At 42.8% G+C, this 25,164-nt stretch overlaps 1 protein-coding gene and 6 non-coding genes across 7 annotated transcripts in view; all 7 read right to left on the reverse strand.

Moving 5' to 3' along the window:
- Positions 1–25,164, reverse strand: part of btbd17a (BTB (POZ) domain containing 17a) — a 38,375-nt gene that overhangs the window by 12,347 nt on the left and 864 nt on the right. The window lies entirely within an intron of this gene.
- Positions 19,573–19,784, reverse strand: LOC134468111 (small nucleolar RNA U3). Its single transcript, XR_010038748.1, has one exon. It is a non-coding gene; the product is annotated as a small nucleolar RNA U3 (small nucleolar RNA).
- On the reverse strand, positions 21,863–22,074 carry LOC134468069 (small nucleolar RNA U3). Its single transcript, XR_010038708.1, has one exon. It is a non-coding gene; the product is annotated as a small nucleolar RNA U3 (small nucleolar RNA).
- LOC134468070 (small nucleolar RNA U3) lies at positions 22,528–22,739 on the reverse strand. The gene has a single exon (XR_010038709.1). It is a non-coding gene; the product is annotated as a small nucleolar RNA U3 (small nucleolar RNA).
- LOC134468071 (small nucleolar RNA U3) lies at positions 23,193–23,404 on the reverse strand. Its single transcript, XR_010038710.1, has one exon. It is a non-coding gene; the product is annotated as a small nucleolar RNA U3 (small nucleolar RNA).
- Positions 23,858–24,069, reverse strand: LOC134468072 (small nucleolar RNA U3). Its single transcript, XR_010038711.1, has one exon. It is a non-coding gene; the product is annotated as a small nucleolar RNA U3 (small nucleolar RNA).
- On the reverse strand, positions 24,523–24,734 carry LOC134468073 (small nucleolar RNA U3). The gene has a single exon (XR_010038712.1). It is a non-coding gene; the product is annotated as a small nucleolar RNA U3 (small nucleolar RNA).

The raw sequence follows: 25,164 nt of genomic DNA on the forward strand, positions 1-25,164 counted from the left end.
CATCTGTGGAGCGCAATGGCACAGGAGAGAGGGCATGACGGAGAAGAGGAGGCCCGAGAGAAAAGAGAGCATGATGACTAAGAGGGCGAGAAGCGAAACGAAACAACACTATAAAAATGAAGGAATAGACACTTAATGATGAGATGCTGGGTAAAATTCAGACAAGGTCATTCATGGGAAGGAAAGGAAGACCAAAAAATATGGGAGGAAGAAAGAAACAAGAGATAGAGGTGTGTGTGTGTGTGTGTGTGGGGGGGGGGGGGAGGATGTTAGGCCTACAGGTATGAGGGTGAGCCTGAAGGGCTCTACAGATCCACAACAATAAGATTTGTCTTGATAATATGGCAGATGATGATATCTGTTTCTTGACATCAACAATGAGGCATTCTAATGAACTGTCCTTGGCTCATATTGCTTTTATAGTTCCTGCTTTAACCCATTTTAGCCTAAGGCACCTGCAAAAAACGCTTGCTGAATGCCTAAGCCAGGGCTATTCAATTGGAGGCCCGAGGGCCACATGCAGCCCAGATGCAGTCCACATGCGGCCCAGGCATGGCCCCCAACTGAAGCAGTATACATTTCAGTTTTGATACTGCAGTACAACACATTATTTGCTTGTGAATCTTCTGCTTGTCTTATACATTCACATTCAATGTGGTTAAGTTTTAGGTTAGAGGAACCTGTTTAAAATTTGTTTGTGGACTACTGATTTTAAGTGTCATTTCAGTGGTTGTGATGTCTGAAAATGTGCGGCCCGACTGCAGTTCTTGGTTTCGAAATGTGGCCCAGATGAAATTCTAATTGAATAGTCCTGGCCTAAGCCGTTTATGGGAAAAGGTGCCCTCTGTCTATTAAAACTTTAATATCTCAGCCTTCCAAGCACATAAAAACATTTAAAAGCTAGGACCTACATCTTGTATTAAGATATGTTCATTCAACTCCAACATACCCACATTTTAAATAAAATAACCTCAAATCTCAACAGCCTCAATGCAGCGTACACTTTATGTCGCTCCAGGCACTAAAGGTCAAACAGCGTATATATATGCAGCATCAGGCTAAAATGGCTTAAGATACTAGAATAGACCAATGGCAAACAGGATGCTAAGGAATGGCAGCATCTGATCTCCTCTGAGAGTAGAGTAGTGAGTCATAGACTCTGCAGCAACAGCATGCAGGGCCAGAAAGTATTGATCGCTCCAGTCGGCCAGCCACACACACAGCACGAGCACAGCTACCCTTTTCAGATCAGCAGCTCTGCTCTCTTCTCTTCCGCTCACACACACACACACACACACAACCACACACACACACACACACACACACACACACACACACACACACACACACACACACACACACACACACACACACACACACACACACACACACACACACACACACACAGAAAATGATCAGTTGTCCCGTGCCCAAGGGGGGCATTAGAATTGGGACCTCATTACATTGCATTGAGTGCAAGGGGGGCTTTCAGTTTGACTTGTCCCAGGACCAGCCAAAGCTGTCAGCAGCCCTGTGTGTGTGTGCTAACTAGTGAGTGATAGAGAGAGAAAGAGTGAAAATGAGTTTGGCTGGCTAATTATCTAGGCTAATAAACCCCTCCTACCCCTCCTGCTCCGCAGTAATTAGTGTGTGAGCAGCTGTGGCGTATCCTGAGAGATGTCTATACCGGGGTCATGTCACCCCGATGTCCTTTGTCCCCTCACCAGAGATATCATTCTATGGCCCTGAACAGATTGTCATACTTACAGTGAACATACTGTACACGGAGGTCACATTATCTATTCAAAGCAATCCCAATAAGACTGACACGAAATTAATACCATCTTTGATATGTAGCCTACATGTGACATGCAGACAGAGTATGAATTTGTGCATCTGTGTTGTGAGTGTGTGTGTTTCCCCCATGTTTAGTGATTACTGAACCACAACATTGGGCATGGGGCACGGGTCAAACTTCGTTGTGAATTTCATGTCTACTAACCAAACAGCCCCTCTTACCAAAAACAACAAAAACGAAGCAGCCCTACTGTGCCATTAAGAATTCAGTCTAACGTCTAAAGTATAGTTTTCTCCAATACTACCCACTATTACACTACTCAAAAAGCTAAAAAATATCTGCTAGCAGAACTCACTCACTCTTTCATCTGAAACAACTGAAATAATTATGGCATATAGTGTATATCTTTGGCTCTAGCTATTAGTAGGGCAGATGATTGCCAATCAAGATAATATGAACAGATGATGGTATAGAAGTTGCAGGATGGTAAAATGATACCTGAAGAAACTTTCCCAGCAAATTTCAACAAATTTTGCCAAATTGACAGCATGACAGCATGTTCATCTACAACATGTGCCTGTATACGCATGTCCTGCACCAAGCATATCCCCTGTCCAAATTCGGGTGATTTGGAGGTTGTTTCAGAATTCCATTTCCAGATTTCCAGAGTTCAATTTACATATCTTCTGTCAAAATAATGACAGGACAATGTTAGGTTGCTTATTTTGTCTCATTTTGCATGTGCACAACCATGAATACACTTCATGCACACTTACACTTTATGCCACAAAATAGAGACTGATGTTTTACATCGAACCCACACATTCAACACATGTAGACAAAGAACTTCTGCTCCCCATCGGCAAAGCACAGTAACTATGCCAACATTGAAACTGAGGAAGCCTCTGTATTAGGTTGGATATTGTGGTCACTGCAAATTTCACCTAGGCCTATACGTATCTTACGCTAAATCTCTGAAAAAGAACACATTTGGACCATAAGACTTTGTCACAAGATAACGGAGACAATTTTCAGTATAAGCTCAATTTTGACAAAATGTGTTAAAGCACTTTGACTTTGTATGACAGACTTGTTCTCTAAATTCAGAGAGGGCACCCTACCTTCACCTGACATCCGCTGTCCCACACAAGCAGAGCCCCACAGCACCAGCAGGTACACCTGTCCCCACAACCGCCGTCCACACGGTTCAAACATCTTCTCTCCTCTTCTGCTCCTTTCTTTTTTTCCTTCACCTTTTGTCCTTTACTCTTCCTTTCCGGCACGTCTTTCCAAATCTGCACCGTGCCTACAGACTCTCTTCCTCTTCTTCCTCTCCCTCCTTCACCTCCTCCTCCTCCTCTTCCCCTCTCGACTTCAGCAAAGTCAGACAGTCCTGAGGTATGTGTGTGATGCGTGTGTTAGTTCCTCATGTGTGTGTTAGTTGGTGTGTAGCTGTACAGAATAGATGTTGCGTGATATGTGATACGTGCCTGTGTGTGTGTGTGTGTGTGTGTGTGTGTGTGTGTGTGTGTGTGTGTGTGTGTGTGTGTGTGTGTGAGGAGGAGGCAGTTGCATTTAGGGCATCTGGCCCACCCCCCCAATTACTGATGATGCCCCATCGATCCACTCATCTAGGGAACTTTGCGAGTGTGTGAGTGTGTGTACGTGCGTGCATGCGGATGTCTGTGTGAATGAGCACATGTGTTTGTCTGTATGTTTGTGCGTGTGTGTGTGTGTGTGTGTGTGTGTGTGTGTGTGTGTGTGTGTGTGTGTGTGTGTGTGTGTGTGTGTGTGTGTGTGTGTGTGTGTGTGTGTGCGTGTGTGTGTGTGTGTGTGTGTGTGAATGCATACATATGTAGATGCGAGATCAATGGAGTGTGTGTGTGTGTGTGTGTGTGTGTGTGTGTGTGTGTGTGTGTGTGTGTGTGTGTGTGTGTGTGTGTGTGTGTGTGTGTGTGTGTGTGTGTGTGTGTGTGATGGGGGTTGAGGGTTTGCCAACTTCGGTTACTATGACAACGACTTTGATGTTGAGTTCCTGCTCTTTGACGCTGGTATCGACAGACCCGATGCCCCCATGCTGGGCTTGTGTGTGTCAAGGGAGAGAGCAGAGTACCAACAGAAGATGACTATGAACCCGTGTTTGTGTGTGTGTGTATGTGTGTGTGTGTGTGTGTGTGTGTGTGTGTGTGTGTGTGTGTGTGTGTGTGTGTGTGTGTGTGTGTGTGTGTGTGTGTGTGTGTGTGTGTGTGTGTGTGTGTGTGTGTGTGTGTGTGTTTGTGTGTCTGTGTGTGTGTGCAGATGAGGTGGGGTCAGTGGGGTCGTTGTGTGATGCCCTTTTTAAAATATTGGTCCTTCCAAATTAATGAATACGCATAGCATTGATCTTCTCAAATTAAATAATGATTAAGTGCTTAAGTGGGAGTGAGAATGTGTGCTTGAACGTGTGTGCTACTCGTACATGTGTGCTTTTGTGTATGGGAGCATCAGCAGGAGGTCCGTCATCAATTGTTTGGGCTGAAATAGGTTGAGACCGAGTCACTCCACTCTACTCCCCAGTCCGTATGGCCGCCATGATGAGCTGGCTTCGGCCAGGGACGGATTATGATTCCACGGGCCCCTGGACCAGACGACAAGTAAGGCCCCCCTCCTTGAAATCACAGAATTTGGCCCTGCCGTGGCCATCCGGTAGGGCACTCGTCTGCCATGTGGCTGACCCGGGTTCAATTCCCGGCCTGGGTCCTTTGCCACCCCCCAAGAAAAAAAAAAAAAAAAGATATCACAGAATTCAAAAAGTATTGGGAGTTTAGCTGAAGATGTTAGAGAGCCTTTGTTGTTGGGAATTCGGGGTTGGGGGTCGGGGTGTATGTATGTTCTCATATTGTGTAGCATGGTGGTTAAAAGTGCTATTCTAACACATTAGGAGAACATACATACAGACCAATAATGAAGTGATTTTTTTGTAGCACGGATGGCTTGGGCTTCAGGGCCCCCTTGGCTCTTGGGCCCTTGTGCCTAGTCCCGGTTGTCCCGTACAGTAATCCGCTCTTGGCTTTGGGTGGCTGGGGGCAAGAGCACATTTTAATTAGAAACAGCTAAGAGCAGAATGACAAATCTAACCAAGAGTAGCACAAACGAACCAACCAATCAATCAATTACCCACTTGCTCTGATTAGTGGCCCAATTCTTCTGGGACCATGGCCCCGTTACGGCCTATTTATGCAACTACATTACATATGTAATTCTGTTCACACATCTGATCATCTTTTACAGGGCCGTATTAAGGCAATGTGGTGCCCCTGGGCACTAAACCTCAAGTGCCACGGCACAGCATTTTCATATAGGTACAATTGAAAAGCTCTTTTCCAAAAAGCTATATCCACCAATTTTGACTATTTGCATTTTAATATTGGAATTGACTGTTAAAATGTCCTATCATCAATGTGTGAATTCTTGCCATTCAAATATTTTGAGAACATACTTTAAAACCTCTATAAAAATGCATTTTGCAATGCATTTCAATGGAATGCCCAATACAAAAATGTCAATTTCCCAACATTCTATAAAATGGATATATCTCATTTTGGAAAAGAGCTCTTCAATTATTTACATGTGCGAGAGAGAAATGAGACTGGGCCAGAAGGCTCTCTGTAGGCTCTCTCCCAGGTTTCATCTAGAGAAGAGAATTTATGCAACTACATTACGTATATAATTCTGTCCACACATCTGATCATCTTGTACGTTTGCCAAGTATTTCCGATTCAAGTTTCCAGTTTCCATCCGTTTCATCTGTAATGTTGGGTTCCTCAAATTTGTGTCAAATCACATGCAATTAACGGTTTGGAAGTGTGAAAGACACGAATCTGTAACCGTCTCACGCATAGGATATAAGGATATGAATGAGTCTTTAAAGAGGAACCAGGTGCATGTGCATATGCATGTGTTTGTGCCCATGCATGTAAAGATGCGGGAGTGTGTGTGTGTGTGTGTGTGTGTGTGTGTGTGTGTGTGTGTGTGTGTGTGCGTGCGTGCGTGCGTGCGTGCGTGCATGCGCGTGTGTGTGTGAATGTGTTTTGTGTACGCTTGCCTGCCAGATGTAACAGAGAAGCCATGGAACAGAATACCCCTTACTACACTGACACCAAGATATAAGATATGAAGACTAATCATTGCAAAAATGACAGTATGTTGTTGAAAAAAATCACAGGGAGAATGAAAACAAATGAAAGTGAAACAGGCTGTAGAGCACCGTGTTGATTTTCCCATCAACCTCATTGCAGTGGAGAGCCACTGAGTGACTGAAGTGACTGAATGATTGAGCGAGTGAGTGAGTTGAATGAGTGTGAGTGTACTGTCCAGCACCAGGGCTGCACAGGGGATCTAGCATACAGGGCGTTTTCCCGGTGGGCCGTCAGTCGTTTGTTTCTACTTCGTTTGTGGCCCATTGGTCCACCCTCAATTTTAGACAGCTGACAGAGTCAAAGAGGATGTAGTGGCTTGTGTACGTGAGAGGTTTGTTTAAGGCAAAAAAAAAGCCCTGGTGGGTTTTTGGGCCCGGAGCAGCCCTGGACAGGATCAGCAGTTGACGACCAATGCTGCCCCATGTCTGGGTTGGTAGTAGTGGAATTGATCCGCACATGAGCATACTGTACACATGATGAAAAGGCAAACGATAGAGACTGATACAGTGACACGACTGCACCCCCTCATATATCGGTTTCTGTGTCAGTGTGACTGTTGGGAGGGCGAATTGAATTATGTGGCTCATGGGTAGTGTTTGTATAGAGTGATTGTATAGATCAGTTTGGATGGACTGTTGGAAGGGGGATTGGGGCAGCATCCCCCCCCCCCCTGAGTGATTGTATAGATCGGTTTGAATGGCGCATGTACTGTGATAGTTTAGCAGCAAGCACAGTATGTGCACTCAGTTCTCACAGTGTGACATTGTCCCATATGAGTGGCAAAGCAAGCAATTTGCGGCTTTACAGGTGGGAATAGAAGTGGAATCTGCATCTACGTATAATACAGAGATTCTCCACTCCTCCAAACGTATTCAGTGTTTACAACCCATGGCGTAAGACACAGAGAAATCAGAAGTGCCTTTCTCATTGTTATGCTGATGGATATCAGCCTTTCATACCAACGTCACTTGATGAATCACTGATTTTGAAAACATTGTATAAAAACTCTTGTCTTGTTTCTTTCAATATCCACACGCAAACCCCATTTATCACTTGCACTTTCCCAAATTGGCCAAAAGAGGTCGCCTTTGCTGTTCTGGGGAGGATTATTTCCCTCCAATATATTGAAGGGAGCATTTGTCCTTTTTGTGTTTGTGCAGTACTCAGAAGGGCCCCTGGCCAGAATGCTTTTGATGCCAGCACAGCACTAATAAGCCTCAGGTGACATAGATTAACCCAGTAACTGATGCAGAGGCAGACGGAGATGCTGGTTACATCTAAGGATATATTTGAACACGGGTCAGTTTTGGCCTCTCATTTAGAGGTGCTTAACTCGAATCTTTGAGGCGTCCGGATTGATTGGATCATTCCAAGGAGAGTATCCGGATTTGACGGATCACTCGGATCACACGGATCACTTATTTAAAATAGGCCTAAATAAAAATAAATAATAATAATGTATTTTTTTAAACGTTTCTGCCGTTAAATAGCTATGCCTTTGTTGTTCCATTTATCAATTCATGTTGATAAATCAAAGAGTAAGACAGTTTGATCAACAAAACTCACTTTATGAATGTCACAGTTCCTAAACTCATGCTGCGATCCGACCCACCTCTCCTCACTAAACATGCAACCACAACTCGAACAGCCTTTGGCAGCAGTGAAACGGCATGTTCCTGATTTTGCAATAAATAATGTGTGTTGTTTGTATTTAAGAAGACTAAAAGTCAAATATTTGGGAGCAGAAGTCTAGTTGAGCAGGGATAGTCAGGAGGCGAGCAACAGATGACCACTCGCTTCCGCTGCCGAGTTGCCTTGCGACTCGCACACTCGTGGCAAAAACGAAACTTAAGCGTTGATCCGATCTGTAGGGGATTCGCTGCTACCAACAACTCAGTCAGGATTCGTCTCACCGAGTCGCCGAGGGCGCCGCTGCTGAGTGACTCGGACGAGGGGAGTGACAGCAGTGGCTTTAAAGACTGTAGCCTACGCTGTAACGCAGTGAGTGATAGAGTCACGTCTGTAGACTATAATTTCCCTAAGAGTAGCCTACAGAGTGAGATGTTAAAGCGTTGGCAGAGCACTGTTAACATTTAGAAATGTAGAGCTCAACAGAGTCAGAAGCACAAACATAGGGAGCGGGGATCCGCGACTCAATTGGCCACAACAGGCTGGACGGATCAAACAGGCTCGATGAATGACGAGGCGGGAGTTGGTTCAGTTTTACTCAGTGAATGTTCGTGACTGAACAGCATACTAGGGAGATTAGAGAATGGCTGTTGTAGTCAACTAAAGAGGATGTATTCCGGTTTCACAATTTGTCGCGCAGTAACTGCCATTTTGTTGACATATTAATGAAATGCCGTCTGACCCGCCTTTGGCGGATCAAGGCACAACAGCCATCCGGTCTGTTCGGGTGAGGTCTTTACCCGGCTCTCCAACCGGATCCTCCGGGTTTTATATCATCTCTACTCTCATTTACACATAAACAGAATTTTAGGAAGCACAATGTCAAAAGTCAACGTATCCACATGTCATGTTTATACATGAACGGATAAAAGATATTTGCATTTGAATGTAGATGTAATCAATGACAGAAACTAGATTGCATTCTCACAGAAAATGCTGGAAGCGGTCTTGCCTTTTGGGGCAGAGATGAGCAGTTTTATTTTTGATATCTCTATCCCTAAATTAAAAACAAACTACTATTGAGAAAACAAAGCTAAAAGAAATGTTGGAAAAAATCCATCCACCCAGTCAGAAGTTATGGGCCAAACAATTCAGCCATCTTGGATTCAGCCATCTTGAAAGTGTTGTAGCTCCGTGTTTTGGGGATATACTAAATGACATAGGCTACATGGTATTTTAAGTTGGCTAAGGAACACTGCATATCGTCGGCTTGCTACCAAAACCGCCTAAGTCCGATTTTGGGGGTTTTGGAAAACTAAATATCCTAGGGGGCGCCAAACACCAGTGGCGGTTCTAGGAAATCTGAGACCCTGGGCAAAGAACAATTGTGAGTCCCCCCCTAATAATTTTGGTCCAAAGGAGATTTTTGCAGAACTTTACTCCCCTACCACTTCTGCATCATCCTGTCATCCTGTCTGTGTCATTGGTACATTACAAACAGTACCTATCTAAGACGTTAAATTATTTTCTTGATTTCTTGATTTTCTTGAAGCTGCAAGTATAACATGAAACGCCTTCTAAGGACAACAAAACACTTTAAAATAAATTATTTGATGCAGCACAACAAGAACAATGCACTGCACATTATTTTGATAGTTATACTATTCTTTTTATTTCAAACTTTAATCTTGAAAATGGTGAATGATTGAAATATTTTTGTAGACGTCCAATCTCCATGTTAACACATTGAATACCGGCGGTGCTCACGGAATTATGTCGTAGAATACCAGCGTTCTAAGCCCTTTTTTACGTTTTTTTGTAGACTCACAGCTTATTATGTGATAGGGCCACTGAAATATGTTATGACTCGTTTGAAAGTGGAGACGCTGCCCTCTTAGTAGGTGAAAACTGTGTGTCTCTACGAGCTTTTATTGCCGAGTAAACCCACGCTAAACCGAAGTGGGTATCCATGGAATTCAGCTACAATCGGAGATATTGAGGTTTTTGTGAAGGGTGCGCTTCTTCAGAATGTGACGAGTTTGAAAGGGGATGAGTTGGTTTTAATCACAATTTGGTGCAAGGTTAGCTCTGACACACATCTTCCTGCACGTCAAGACACGCCTCCTGCTCTAAACCACTACGACACCGGCAATCAATGCCCTTCGAAATCCACGTTTTTCACACAGACTGAACACAAGCTCTTTGCACACATGCAGAAGGTCGGACATTTGCTAAAATAGTTCCCGATGACTCCCGAAATAATAGCCCAACATTGACAACAAATCCCAATGATATGATGCTTAGATGTAGCCCATCCGATCCATATGTAGCCATCTATGCTAGCTTCTGGCTTTTCACATACAGGAAGACAGTTCAACATAGGGGTGAATAATCAAATGAACTTATCTGGTTGGCGATCAAACTTCTAAATCGGAGCGCATTACTCCAATTACAATTCGGGTGCCATTTTGATCCAAGGAGCTGGTAAAGGTCTAGGTAGCAAGCCCAGAAAGTTCAAGATACTCCTGGCACGATATACAATGGTCCTCTGTGTTTACCTATTGCGTGAAGTCAGACACAATACACGCTACCGATCGTGGGCTACTAGGGAAACAACAACATAGCACGATTCACGGCAGCACACCTCCTGCTCTGTCACACTACGACACCAGCAATCGATGCCCTTTGAAATCCCCGTTTTTCACGTGGACTGAACACAAACTCTTTGCACACATGCAGAGGGTGAGACATTTGCTAAAATAGCTCCCGATGACTCCCGAAATAATAGCCCAACATTGACAACAAATCCAAATGATATGATGCTTAGATGTAGCCTAGCCCATCCGATCCGAATCATATGCGTGGCAGATGGACACTCCCAACTGAGATCGCTCCCGGACGTGTAGTCCCAGGTGTTTCTATCACTCCCGGACGTGTAGTCCCACCCTGATCGATAGTCTGGCTAGTGGGAGCGAGCCGACAGGGGAGCGTCCTGCGTTGGGAGCGACAATCAGGGAATCATGATATGTAGCCATGCTAGCTTCTGGCTTCTCACATACAGGAAGACACAGAAACTTATCTTTTTGGCGATCAAACGTCCAAATCGGAGCGCATTACTGCAATCACATATCGGGTGCCATTTGGATCCAAGGATCTGGTAAAGGTCTAGCAAGTCCAGAAAGTTCAAGATACTCCAGGCACTACACAATGGTGTTTACCTATTGCGTGAAGTCAGAGACAACACATGCTACAGTGACCGTACTAGGGAAATCAATGCAGGCAGCGCGATAGGCGACATGGGTTGGCATCCAGACATCTTGGTAAGTTAAATTAAAATATCCAAATCATAACACTCAAACATCATAACAATCAAACAACTTTGGACTGCAAATGTTGTCATTTATGTCCATCACAGAGCTACCAAAATCACATATATTGTCCATTGAAGGGTGTAGATTCAAAATATGATATTTAAATGCAAAAACGTATGTTTACGTTTTGGTATACAACGCATGGGCGTGAAAAACGCATTATTACGTCGTCGGTACTCAATGTGTTAAGGGTCAATCAGTCATGGAGGAGGATGAAGGGGTGGGGCACTTCTTTGGTCCTTGTACCTCCTCACGAACTGTCTCCTCCTTGTTTATCATCTTTGGTTAACTTCTGCTCTTCTCTATGCTGATAGAACTGCCCCACCCCACCAACCTTGCCCATGACAGAGGTAACCTGGCCATAGAACTGTGCCCCGCAAACTTCAACACCATGACCGTGGCATTCAGAACATGGTATAGAACCACTACTGGATTCATTCCACAATCAATTCCACAAATTGAAAGTGTTTAATATTTACATTATGAGACATTAGATAAATGTATGAATTAACAGATTGTCATAGGAAGTTACAGGCAGCAGTAGCCTCCTACAAACCACTGACTACATCAAATAAAGCACCTGGTTAATAATTGCTCAATTTGTTTCGTATAGCTTAATTTTAAGGCTACAACCATTGTGTGATTATAAGATTATCTCAGACACTGATGTCTAAGGATGAAGTTTTGACACATGGCCATTGTCTTTGAAGAGAGAGAGAGAGCCCCAGGATGAATAAGATATTTAGGGCCCACATACCACCTGCCAAGGTCATAATAGGGCCCCTACCCCTGCCACCTGCAGGAGGGCCCTAGGCCTACAAGCAAATACTCTCCTTGTCGTCCCTATAGCTATGTCCCTGGTCATTCATTTTCTCTTCTTATTCTTCTTCTTCTTCTTCTTCTAGGTAATGGCGGTTTACAATGTAGCTTGTATATCGCCACCTACTGTACAGGAGTGTGTGATACGATCATGAAATCATGGCAGGGCATAATAAATTAAAGGGAAAAAAAGAAAAGAAAAAAAAAAAAAAAAAGAAAGAAAGAAAGAAATGTGTGTCGGTCTATATTCTGTCCATCAGACCTGTATAACTTAAGTACCTCATAAGGCCTTTCACTCTAGTGCCTTGCATTCCCTCTTCTTTCAAGATGGTTTGGATATCATCCTCTCCTTCCTGCTCTCTCCAGTGTGACCTGTGTTCAGAAAATGTTCTACAGTGAAAAAGAATGTGCTCTACATCTTCTTAAACTTGACACTCAGTGCAAAGTCCATCACTTTTACCCAAGACATGTAATGTGGCGTTTATGCCAGCATGCCCTAGCCTTGTGAACACAACTTCCTCCCTTCTTCCCAGCCCCACTGATGTGATTCTTTTCCCCCCAACCTGCGGTTGTACATTAAAGTACTTCCTGCCCTTTATGTCTGATTCCCATTCATCCTGCCACATATTCACGATTTCTGTCTTGATATAAGATTTAGCTTCTCCTTTCCCTAGTGGAACATGGATTGAGATACCTTGGTGGCCTAATGCATCCTTGGCAGCTTTATCTACGGTGTCATTGCCCTTGAGGCCCTTATGAGCTGGGACCCAGCAAAATTGGACAATGAGCCCTAGATTACTGAGTTGGGCCAAGAGCTGTCTCGTTTCAATAATTAAGTCATCTCTTACTGCATGTCCAGAGATAAAGTTTTCCAAGACTGAGAGTGAATCTGTGCAGATGACTGATTTAAAAGGCTTGACTTCTTCTATCCATCTCAGGGCAGTGATTATAGCAGTTAGTTCTACTGAAATATATGGATAAGAAGTTATTCAGTCGGTACCCATACGTCCTTTGGAATTCAGGGTATATAGATTCCAATACACACTGGCCAGTTTGAGGGTTTTTTTTGAGCCATCTGTAAATATATGTAGGAACCCATAAAAAAAGCAGACTTCAGATATGTTTTTACAATGTATTGCAAATCCATCATCATTAGGGTGGTCTTCCTTCACTTTCAGTAGCTCTGTGTTAACATCTGGGGCAGGAAGGATCCATGGGTGGTACATTACGCATTACCAATGCAGAGTTAAATTTAAGGCTTTTTAAACCAAACATGTTGCATCCTCTTCAATGTTCAACCCAAATCCCTTTCCTTCTTTATAATATTCCCAACAATCTTGGAGCACTGACATGGCTGGGTTGTCGGTGCTACCCTGTAGCCTGACCCAGTAGGTCAGTGCCAATTTCTTAAAGCACATCTGAATAGGAGTTTCCTCTGCCTCCACTTGCAGGGCACTAATGGGAGTTGTCTTAATGGCACACAGGGCTATTCTCAGGGCCCTTGAGTGTACTCTTTCAAGCTTCATGAGGGACGTTTTACAGGCAGTTCCATAAACTATACAACCATAGTCAGTATTTGACCTAATCAAAGCTCTATAAATATTTAGTAAAGATTGTCTATCTGCGCCCCAGCAGAGACCAGAGACCATACGCATTAGGTTCAAGACCTTTTTGCATTTTGTTTCTACATATTCAATGTGTCGTTTCCAGGTGAGTTTATTGTCCAACCACAGTCCCAGGTACTTGAAGTCATCTCCTCTTTTGAGAGGCTGGTCATAAAGCAAAATTTCATGGGCTTCTGACATGTTCTTCTTCCTTGTGAAATAAGTCATTTGTGATTTTTGCACAGAAAACTTAAAACCCCACTCCATTCCCCCACTGTTCTAAAATATAGCAGTTCCTTCTGTATTGTTTTAGTGATGTGCGGGATATTATTCCCCCTCCTCCATATGACAGCATCATCAGCATACAGTAAATCATTGTTCATATTGCTCAGTTTCTCAAATATGTCATTAATCATGAGATTAAACAAAATTGGGCTTATCACACTACCTTGTGGAATTCCCCCTTCCACAGAGAATTCATTGGAAAGGACCTCACCAACCCTAACCCTCAGTGTACGCTGTGATAGGAAATTTAAGATGTAATTATACATCTTCCCTTCAATGCCCATTTTATTTAGTTTGATTAAGAGTCCTTCTCTCCACATTGTGTCATAGGCTGTTTCGATGTCTAGGAAGATTGCTACCATTGCTTCCTTCATAGTCAGTGCTTTCTCAATTTCATTGGTGAGTTTAACCAGGACATCAGTAGTTGACCTTTGTTTCCTAAATCCAGTTTGATAGCCATATAGTACATTATTATATTCCAGAAAGTAGTTTAGTCTAGCCACAAGCATTTTTTCCATAAGTTTGCCCAGGTGAGATGTGAGGGCAATTGGTCTATAATTACCTAGATCACATTTGTCCTTACCAGGTTTATGAAATGGGAGGATTGTTGATCTCTTCCATGCCGCTGGTATTACGCCCTCCTCCAAAACTTTGTTAAAAAGTTTAAGGATAATATCCAAAACCTCATCAGGGAGTAAACATGGCATAGCAAAGGCCATCACTACCAGGTGCAGAGTAGCCTGTATTCTTTAGGGCCATCTTTAGCTCAGTCATACTATAATCAAGATCTGTGCTAGACTTGTTTGATTCCTTCTTAGTGAGGTCCTCGTTCATACTTAAAATTTCTTCTTTCTTTTTTTTGAAGCAGTCTTCCAGGTGTTGACCTTTATGAACATCTGCAAAAGTTTTAGCCAGTATATTAGCTTTATCTACATCTGTGATATAATACTCATCCCTGTCAGTTAAGACAGGAATATGAGGGGGTACATATCTACCGGTCATCTTTTTAATCATCATCTATACTTGATTGAGTGAAGTTTCTCTGCCTATAGATGAACAAAATTCTCTCCAGGATTCTCTTTTCGCCTCTTTAATAATAACGTCTAGCTAGTGCCTTCTTGTTTTGATAGTCCAGTAAGTTGTCAGATGTTAAAGTTTTACGTAGTATCTTTAAAGCCTTGTTTCGATCCTTTATTGCTTTAGTACATTATCATTCCACCAGGGGACATTCTTCATATTTCTTTGCCCTTCACTCATTGGTATCGACTGTCTTGCTATAAAATAGAGGAATGAGCTTATGCCATCATTCATGTTTTCCACATTCTGCTCAGCATCTGATGGACGTTCGGACAATTCTGTAGACATGCTCTGGAATTCTTCCCAGTTAGCTTTCCAAAACAGCCACTTATGGTGGACATACTTCGGTTCAGTCCTGATTTCCACATCCATTTTACACCATACATGGGAAATGATCGCTGCCAATAGTAGTTGTTTGGTCAGTGCACCATTGACATCTTGTAAGCTAATCTTCTGTCAACTAAGGTTAAGTCAATGCATGAAGCTTCATTCTTAAGGATATTGAGTCTAGTGCCAGAGCCATCATTTACACACACTAGCATTCTGTCCATAATTACGTCTTCAACCACCATGCCATTCATGTCTGTATGCTTACTACCCCACAAACTATTGTGGGCATTAAAATCGCCACACCATATCTCTGTGTGGCTCCTCTTAATAATACCATTTAGGAGATCACTTGTTAAGGCTTTGCATGGTTTATAATAATTGATGATGGTATAAGTTTCCTTAGACCCATTAAATATTTCTGTGACAATACATTCATGTTCACCGCTTACTTTAATACACTTATATGGAATGCCTTCTTTGATAAAGGTTACGCATCCACCACCTCTTTCATTACTTCTGTCATACCTGATCGCACTATAGCCCTTATAATAAATTGCAGGTGTGGTTTCAACCATGTCTCCTGAATACATATAACCTCAGGTTTATCAGTTAGTTCATGAATATATCTTTTGAGTTCCTGACCATTAGCTATTAAGCTTCGTGCATTCCATTGTAAAATGAAAAACACCATAATCCATTCAAGTACTATCTTGGCTCTGTCCATATTTGCGATTTATCATTAGATGTATCTCATCCATTGTAGTACTAGACCCCAAGAAACCATTGGCAATTTCCACAATTGAACTAATCCTATCACGTTTCCTTTTGATTTTCAAGGTTGTATTCATTACTGTACACAAGAATGCAATAAATTCATTTTTGTTCACCAATAGTGTATCCTTTGTTATATAATTGTTGCATGCACATTTCCTAGGTTCTGGTATCGGCCTATTCAGGTGCTGACTTCCATTCAGTAGACCCTGCCCATTGCTTTGGCTTATTCTGTGATATTGGCTCCCTGCAGTGCTAGATCGGGGTACGGGTGTAGGGGCGCTAGTGGCCTTGTCATTCTGAACCGTCTTAAGGGCATTCGCATAAGACATTTTACGCAAAACTCTGCATTTCTGTACTTCCTTTGCCTCTTTTTGTTTTTTCACAGCCACCATACGCAGCACTATGTGGGCCGCCACAATTGCAGCATTTTTAACACATCTGCTTCGCATTTACCATAGTCGTGGTCCCCCACCACATTTCGCACACCTGACTTTCCCTCTGCATTGGCTTGCAACATGACCAAATCTTTGGCATTGGAAGCACCTTAGCGGGGGAGGAACATATTCGCGCACCGTGTATGACATATATCCCATTTGGACTCGCGCTGGCAAGTCTTTATCAAAAGTTAGCAATATTGACATACTGTCTATTTTCTCTTTTCCTTTTGTCAGACGTTCGACCTCGGTTACACCATACTGGGACAGTGTCTCTTTAATTTCCTCTACAGATACAGAGGTAGGGATTCCTGAGATGACCCCTCTTGCTCTAGACTTTGTACCAGGAACATGCACAGATATCTTCAAGTTATTAAGTGTGGTTTTCTTCAGTATGATTTTGCGTTGCTCTTCTGATTTGGCGTATATCAACAGCCTACCATTTCCCAGGAATGTGGCGCGTTGGATATTACCTATCTCTTCTGAATGGCCTTAGTGATATGCATGGGATGATGGTCTGGTCCACCTTTAGTTTCAAAGGAAACAATTACTTTCCATGAGTCAGTCACGCTACCTACATTAGCATTGGGCTTAGGTCGTTCTCTAACAACTCTGGATTTTTTGCTTATCACTGACGCCATTGATTCTCCACTGCTATCCCTGTCCGATAACTTCCTCACCTGGCTAAGTTGATCCCAAAACATGTCATCCACATCACTAAAACCAAAAGGCCCGCCTGACTTTTCCGCCATGATCATTCACATTCACTGTACAGCTTTAGTGGGATATAAATAGATCAGCGTTACCGCGTATGACAGAGATTTGAATTCACCGCTGCCAGCAACCGGAAACGACGTCCTCCGTGTCTTCCATTCATTTTCTCATAGGCAGTGTGTGACTTTATACATACAGATTTTTGACTCTGGTGACTGTTGTGATTGATCAATGACCCCGGCGGAAAGGCAGGGTGATGCAGCTGTGGTGGGGGAGTAAGTCTATGTAAAAATCTCATTTCGACCAAATTCGGACTTAGGCGGTTTTGGTAGCAAGCCGACGATATACAAACAGTCTCTGCTGCTGTGCAATTGGTTTGTGCAGAGAGCATAGGGTGCTCTGGTGCGGCTTAAGGAAAACTTTTGAGATCCACAGGCGTGCGTGTGGATAGATGAGTGAGCGAATCCAGTTGACGGACTGCCTAGAACAGTGCTTCCCAAACTTTTTCACATGATGTACCCCTTGGAGCACTTCATGTTCATCCGCGTACCCTCCACCTCCCAAAAAAAGAAAGAATCACCAAGCACAAAAAAACTGTGGAGCTCTGCATCCAGTTGAAGAGGGTGCGTGACAGGAACTCTTGTGACTGAAATCCTGGTTAATGTCAGTCGTCTGCTACACATAGCCTGCCTGTGTCGGCGTTTAATTTTCAGGCTTGTCAAAAGCAACACAAATAAAAGCAGAGGGAGGGGTCGCTTTCGAAAGTAGGCATAGTTTTATTTTTGTTCTCCCGCGCCGTCAGCCGGCTTTAATATTAACGGCTGATGATCAGCATTCAATGTAACGAGGATGGACTTCACATATTTCCTGTTGTGAAGGGTACTTGCTGAATAATGCTCAGAAATTATATTAATTTTGGTGCTCTTGTGAATATAAAAAACGACGAGATTGTTATCTATAAAACACCACATCGCCTGCAGAACGGAGGTCTCAGCTGTCAATCAATACCGTCAATCGCGCAATGAAGAGAGAAGGAGAGGGAGAGAAAGAAAGTAGTTTTCCAACTTAGTCCTACAGCTTTCCAACGTGACTGCTCTGGTTTTATCCATGTTCAGTGTTCCTTGCCCATTTGACCGTGCCAGGTTAAACGAAAGTGATTTGACGACACGGTCACCACGGTCACCAAGTGCTATCCAGCCATAGCCTAATTTGCGCGAAAGAGAGTACTACTATAGCGCCCAGGCACACACGCAGCATTCACAATGAAGGATGGAAATTACTCCTTTGTTGTGGACAAGACATTTGCGCATCTCAATTTGGAGGGAAAATGTTGCCTTCTGTACGCGCACAAGTCAAACAACAAAGTGGTCCGTATGTGCCAGCAGGTGGACATGTCTTGTTGTAGGAGCCCTATACTTGGCGTAATGTAGATGACTGTCATGTGTTCATTATATATTTATGTAGGCCTAGCACATTTTAAAAAATGTAGGCCTATTGGTTATGCCAGACTAGGCATACATTTTCCCTCCTATGACCATGCAAGCAGACGCGCAATGAGAACATGGCGTTTCCTACATTCACATTTATTATTTTTTTCCCCCTCATCTACAACTTTGTACATGCATAGTACAGTGCTGGGAATGATAACTAGGTTACTTTTTTATTGTATTAGGCATAGTTGCCACTATTCTTTGCCATTTGATTTTTTTTTTCTTTTAAATTCAGTTCAATAAAGACGCTTTTGCACACCTCTGTAGTTGGGCAGGTGCGTAGGATGTTATCCCAGCGGGGTTGTCAGTCAAGTGCAAAGAAATCCCGCACACTGTCCATTCCACCAACAAACTTTAATACAACGTTTCGGTCATCCGACCTTCTTCAGGTAAAGTTACAAACTTGACTGCATTTTTCTTTTAAATTCCAAATCTTTTCCCGTACCCCTTGCAATGACGTCGCGTACCCCTAGGGGTATGCGTACCCTAGTTTGGGAAACACTGGCCTAGAAGATGGTACAGAGTTCTGTTTATCAATAAATGACATTTTCACCTTTATTTTTCACATTATCAGCTTCAAACTGAAAATGCCTCCCTTCTCACCCTCGGACAGAAGACAAGAACAGTCAAAAACATCCCCAGACAAAAGATAGGAATGGTCGTCAATTCAAAAACTAAAGAAATTATCCCTGAAATGGTTGTCAATTCAAAAACTTCACTTGCAGCCAACCAAATACTGATGTCAAGGACTCGGGTGAAGCCAATGTCAGTAACGCAAGCTGTCAAGAGATTTTGTCCGCCTTGATTACAATCCTCTTAAATTTCCGCGACAAAAAAAGGAATCTGCATGATTTTTATTGGCATCATGTCTAAAGGTGACAGTTTGTTGACCAGCTGGGTCAACATTGAGGAAAAGTTTTGAGATCCATAGACTTGTGTGTTGATGGACCAGTGGGTGACACTAGTCTACAGATTGCCTAAAAAGGGAAACAGAGTTCTGTTGTACAATAAACCAGAAGTGTAAGGTTCTACACTCAGAGAGTTTGCCATTATTCTTCCCACTATCAGCTTCACTCTGATAATGCCTCTCTCCTCCCAATCCCAGACGGAAGACAGGAATGGTCATCAATGAAAGAGCTTGAGCTAAACAGCTTAATTTCTTTCCGATTCCCGCTAAGAGAGAGACATCACAGCTCATCATCGTGAGTAGCGAGATGCAACACTTTCGAAACACATTTCCAAGTCAAAAACTATTGAAATGATCCCTGAAAGTACAGTCTTACTGACATATCGTCGGCTTGCTACCAAAACCGCCTAAGTCCGAATTTGGCCGAAATGAGATTTTTACATAAACTTACTCCCCTACCACAGCTGCATCACCCTGCCTTTCCGCCAGGGTCATAGATCAATCACAAAAGTCACCAGAGTAAAAAATATGTATGCATAAAGTCACACACTGCCTATGACAAAATGCATGACCAGGGACGTAGCTATAGGGAGGACAAGGAGGGCATTTGCCTGTAGGCCTAGGGCCCTCCTGCAGGTGGCAGGGGTAGGGGCCCTATTATGACCTTGGCAGGTGGTATGGGGGCCCTATCCATTCATCCTGGGGCCCTGTGCACAATTGTTCTGCCAATGTGAATGACATAGGTGACTTGACTTAGCCATTTGTGATGCAAGAAGCCGTTTATTTACATCTGTTGAGAGGTTGTTTTTTTCTCTCTCTCTCTCTCTCTCTCTCTCTCTCTCTCTCTCTCTCTCTCTCTCTCTCTCTCTCTCTCTCTCTCTCTCTCTCTCTCTCTCTCTCTCTCTCTCTCTCTTCAAAGACAATGGCCATGTTTTAAAACTTCATCCTTAGACATCTGTCTGAGATAATCTTATGACACAATGGTTGTAGCAGTTGTGGAGAAGAGCAGAAGTTAAGCAAAGATGATAAACAAGGAGGAGACAGTTCGTGAGGAGGTACAAGGACCAAAGAAGTGCCCCACCCCTTCATCCTCCTCCATGACTGATGGGACCTCAACATGGAGATTGGGTGTCACTGCATGGCTTACTCTTGTGAGGCACTACAGTCGGGATCTGCCCTGATATGAGCAATGAACATTACCATCACAGCCATTGCTCTGGTGCTATGCTTTGGTTGAGAGTCTAAACGATGTTATCATTGAAAACTAAGCATTACCATTGTGTCAATTGATCTGGCACAATGACAAAAAGAGTTATACTTTGGATGCAAATGCAAATAATGTTTCATTGAAAGCTAATATGACTGAAAGTGCTAGAAAGTAAAAGAAATCTGTGAAAATCTGTTGGTAGACATGAGTTTTACCAGCATGCTAGATTTACATGTCTTAAGGCAAAAGAAACCCTTAAGTGTTTAAGTTAAACAGTTAGACATAATGAACTTAATACATAGCATGCTAGATTGTTACAAGGTCTACAAAAATATTTCAATCTTTCACCATATCCAGGATTAAAGTTTGGAATAAAAATAAAAAAGAATAGTGTAACTATCAAAATAATGTGCAGTGCATTGTTCTTGTTTTGCTGCTTCAAATAATTTATTTTAAAGTGTTTTGTTTTCCTTTGGAGCCATTTCATGTTTGACTTGCAGCTTCACTCAAAATTAAAAAAAATATATATATTAACATCTTGGTACTGTTTGTAGTGGACCAATGACACAGACATGATGACAGGATGATGCAGATGTGGTAGAGGAGTAAAAAAGGGGAGTTCTGCAAAAATCTCCTTTGACCAAAATTATTAGGGGGGACTCACAATTGCTCTTTGCCCAGGGGCTAAGATTTCCTAGAACCGCCACTGATGTTTGGCGCCCCCTTTGGTGCCTAGTTTTCCCCTGATTTCCGAAAACCCCAAAATCGGACTTAGGCGGTTTTAGTAGCAAGCCGACGATATTGAAGAAGGCAGCAGAGTCATTTACAGGTTTAGTCATCACCTTGAGGGTTTAAAGATGCAACCTTTCCGGTTGTCAGGTGCAAAGCCTTCACTTGCAGCCAACCAAATACTGATGTCAAGGACTCAGGTGAAGCCAATGTCAGTAACGCAAGCTGTCAGGAGATGTAGTCCACCATGATTACAATCCTCTTAAATTTCCGCAACAAAAAAATAATCTGCATGATTTTTATCGGCATCATGTCTACAGGTGACAGTTTGTTGACAAACAGGGTCAACATTGAGGGAAAGTTTTGAGATCCATAGACTTGCGTGTGGATGGACGAGTGGGTGACACTACAGTCTACAGATTGCCTAAAAAGGGGAACAGAGTTCTGTTGTACAATAAACCAGAAGTGTAAGGTTCTACACTCAGAGAGTTTGCCATTATTCTTCACACTATCAGCTTCACTCTGATAATGCCTCTCTCCTCCCAACCCCAGACGGAAGACAGGAATGGTCATCAATGAAAGAGCTTGAGCTAAACAGCTTAATTTCTTTCCGATTCCCGCTAAGAGAGAGACATCACAGCTCATCATCGTGAGTAGCGAGACGCAACACTTTCGAAACACATTTCCAAGTCAAAAACTATAGAAATGATCCCTGAAAGTACAGTCTTACTGACATATTGAAGAAGGCAGCAGAGTCCTTTACAGGTTTAGTCATCACCTTGAGGGTTTAAAGATGCAACCTTTCTGGTTGTCAGGTGCAAAGCCTTCACTTGCAGCCAACCAAATACTGATGTCAAGGACTCAGCTGAAGCCAATGTCAGTAACGCAAGCCGTCAGGAGATTTAGTCCACCATGATTACAATCCTCTTAAATTTCCGCAACAAAAAAATAATCTGCATGATTTTTATTGGCATCATGTCTACAGGTGACAGTTTGTTGACCAACAGGGTCAACATTGAGGAAAAGTTTTGAGATCCATAGACTTGCGTGTGGATGGACGAGTGGGTGACACTACAGTCTACAGATTGCCTAAAAAGGGGAACAGAGTTCTGTTGTACAATAAACCAGAAGTGTAAGGTTCTACACTCAGAGAGTTTGCCATTATTCTTCACACTATCAGCTTCACTCTGATAATGCCTCTCTCCTCCCAACCCCAGACGGAAGACAGGAATGGTCATCAATGAAAGAGCTTGAGCTAAACAGCTTAATTTCTTTCCGATTCCCGCTAAGAGAGAGACATCACAGCTCATCATCGTGAGTAGCGAGACGCAACACTTTCGAAACACATTTCCAAGTCAAAAACTATAGAAATGATCCCTGAAAGTACAGTCTTACTGACATATTGAAGAAGGCAGCAGAGTCCTTTACAGGTTTAGTCATCACCTTGAGGGTTTAAAGATGCAACCTTTCTGGTTGTCAGGTGCAAAGCCTTCACTTGCAGCCAACCAAATACTGATGTCAAGGACTCAGCTGAAGCCAATGTCAGTAACGCAAGCCGTCAGGAGATTTATTCCACCATGATTACAATCCTCTTAAATTTCCGCAACAAAAAAATAATCTGCATGATTTTTATTGGCATCATGTCTAAAGGTGACAGTTTGTTGACCAACTGGGTCAACATTGAGGAAAATTTTTCAGATCCATAGACTTGCGTGTGGATGGACGAGTGGGTGACACTACAGTCTACAGATTGACTAAAAATGGGAACAGAGTTTTGTTGTACAATAAACCAGAAGTGTAAGGTTCTACACTCAGAGAGTTTGCCATTATTCTTCACACTATCAGCTTCACTCTGATAATGCCTCTCTCCTCCCAACCCCAGACGGAAGACAGGAATGGTCATCAATGAAAGAGCTTGAGCTAAACAGCTTAATTTCTTTCCGATTCCCGCTAAGAGAGAGACATCACAGCTCATCATCGTGAGTAGCGAGACGCAACACTTTCGAAACACATTTCCAAGTCAAAAACTATAGAAATGATCCCTGAAAGTACAGTCTTACTGACATATTGAAGAAGGCAGCAGAGTCCTTTACAGGTTTAGTCATCACCTTGAGGGTTTAAAGATGCAACCTTTCTGGTTGTCAGGTGCAAAGCCTTCACTTGCAGCCAACCAAATACTGATGTCAAGGACTCAGCTGAAGCCAATGTCAGTAACGCAAGCCGTCAGGAGATTTAGTCCACCATGATTACAATCCTCTTAAATTTCCGCAACAAAAAAATAATCTGCATGATTTTTATTGGCATCATGTCTACAGGTGACAGTTTGTTGACCAACAGGGTCAACATTGAGGAAAAGTTTTGAGATCCATAGACTTGCGTGTGGATGGACGAGTGGGTGACACTACAGTCTACAGATTGCCTAAAAAGGGGAACAGAGTTCTGTTGTACAATAAACCAGAAGTGTAAGGTTCTACACTCAGAGAGTTTGCCATTATTCTTCACACTATCAGCTTCACTCTGATAATGCCTCTCTCCTCCCAACCCCAGACGGAAGACAGGAATGGTCATCAATGAAAGAGCTTGAGCTAAACAGCTTAATTTCTTTCCGATTCCCGCTAAGAGAGAGACATCACAGCTCATCATCGTGAGTAGCGAGACGCAACACTTTCGAAACACATTTCCAAGTCAAAAACTATAGAAATGATCCCTGAAAGTACAGTCTTACTGACATATTGAAGAAGGCAGCAGAGTCCTTTACAGGTTTAGTCATCACCTTGAGGGTTTAAAGATGCAACCTTTCTGGTTGTCAGGTGCAAAGCCTTCACTTGCAGCCAACCAAATACTGATGTCAAGGACTCAGCTGAAGCCAATGTCAGTAACGCAAGCCGTCAGGAGATTTATTCCACCATGATTACAATCCTCTTAAATTTCCACAACAAAAAAATAATCTGCATGATTTTTATTGTCATCATGTCTAAAGGTGACAGTTTGTTGACCAATAGGGTCAACATTGAGGAAAAGTTTTGAGATCCATAGACTTGCGTGTGGATGGACGAGTGGGTGACACTACAGTCTACAGATTGCCTAAAAAGGGGAACAGAGTTCTGTTGTACAATAAACCAGAAGTGTAAGGTTCTACACTCAGAGAGTTTGCCATTATTCTTCACACTATCAGCTTCACTCTGATAATGCCTCTCTCCTCCCAACCCCAGACGGAAGACAGGAATGGTCATCAATGAAAGAGCTTGAGCTAAACAGCTTAATTTCTTTCCGATTCCCGCTAAGAGAGAGACATCACAGCTCATCATCGTGAGTAGCGAGACGCAACACTTTCGAAACACATTTCCAAGTCAAAAACTATAGAAATGATCCCTGAAAGTACAGTCTTACTGACATATTGAAGAAGGCAGCAGAGTCCTTTACAGGTTTAGTCATCACCTTGAGGGTTTAAAGATGCAACCTTTCTGGTTGTCAGGTGCAAAGCCTTCACTTGCAGCCAACCAAATACTGATGTCAAGGACTCAGCTGAAGCCAATGTCAGTAACGCAAGCCGTCAGGAGATTTAGTCCACCATGATTACAATCCTCTTAAATTTCCGCAACAAAAAAATAATCTGCATGATTTTTATTGGCATCATGTCTACAGGTGACAGTTTGTTGACCAACAGGGTCAACATTGAGGAAAAGTTTTGAGATCCATAGACTTACGTGTGGATGGACGAGTGGGTGACACTACAGTCTACAGATTGCTTAAAAAGGGGCAGAGAGTTCTGTTGTACAATAAACCAGAAGTGTAAGGTTCTACACTCAGAGAGTTTC

The sequence above is a fragment of the Engraulis encrasicolus genome, chromosome 17, assembly GCF_034702125.1.
Source record: "Engraulis encrasicolus isolate BLACKSEA-1 chromosome 17, IST_EnEncr_1.0, whole genome shotgun sequence".
In the NCBI taxonomy this organism is placed as follows: Eukaryota; Metazoa; Chordata; class Actinopteri; order Clupeiformes; family Engraulidae; genus Engraulis; species Engraulis encrasicolus.